Genomic DNA, 1,253 nt, shown 5'->3' with positions numbered 1-1,253 from the left:
ATATATGTTAGAGGAAAAATCAAAACCCAAGACAGAACGAGTATCTCAAAGTCATTTAGAATAATTTATAAGGTGAATATGAAGTCTTATAGCCGTTTCTGGGATAACCCAAGTGGTTGGTTAGCCTGTCCATGCACTGGGTATTCCGTTATCAGAGACAAGGATGACTAACCACTTGGGTTACCCCAGAAACGGCTGTAAGACTTCAAATTCACCTTATTAAATTATTCTAAATGACTTAAGATACTCGTTCTGCCTTGGGTCTTGATTTTTCCTCTAATATAATATATACATGTTATAATGGAACCCTAACACAGATCTCTAGATCCAGCCTTAACTGTGATCTTGGAACCTAATGGTCGACCAACCCGAGCACACACTCAGCGTACCTATTCGTTTAGATCACACGTGAACTAACCTCCTTATATTCTTTATATATATATATATATATATATGTATATATACACGTATGTGTGTGTATATATAATATACGTGTGTATGTATATATATATATATATAATATATACACGTGTGTATATAATATACGTGTGTGTATGTATGTGTATATATATATACACACGTGTATATATATATACACACACGTATGTACACACGCGCACACACAGGTATACTGAAGCACGAAAAATAGAACTCAATATATATGTATATTAATATTTAGCAGAATAGAGTGAGTCAAGGGCCGAGAGTTTCATGTGTTGGTACTGTATATATGCATGCAATTTCACATGTACATACTTGCACATACACATAACTTGTAGCTGGAAACAAATCCTGTTGGTTTATTTTGTGTCTCTGTTGCTTGGCAGCACTCTTCAGCCAGAATTCAACATAGGCTTTGAGGGTAAATCTAATTATGACACAGAATGCACCACAAGAGAAGGATATTGTAATATACAGCATATCAGAGACAGGTGTCCATAAATTACCTTTACAATTTGAAAAATTCAAAAAGAAAGGAAAGAACAAAGGTTAACAAAGTAAAGTTTATTGAAAGACATTGGCAAAGTTTTATTAGAAACATCAGAATATCTCCATGTGTGCTCCAGTCGTTGTACATAACCTCTCGAGTTATTTCTTACTGTTTATCCTTGATTTTTTGAATCATAAAGCAATTTATGGACGCCCTCTGTGTGTTGTGTGTGTGTTCACAGACGCTAATATCGAACTGAGAATGGTCGATAAATATTTTTTATTTGTGGCTTAAGGCTACCAATAGTTTCATCATGAAATGT

The sequence above is a fragment of the Octopus bimaculoides genome, chromosome 12 (assembly GCF_001194135.2).
Source record: "Octopus bimaculoides isolate UCB-OBI-ISO-001 chromosome 12, ASM119413v2, whole genome shotgun sequence".
Classification (NCBI taxonomy): Eukaryota; Metazoa; Mollusca; class Cephalopoda; order Octopoda; family Octopodidae; genus Octopus; species Octopus bimaculoides.
The sequence above is the reverse complement of the archived record's forward strand: the minus strand, read 5'-3'. Positions refer to the sequence as shown.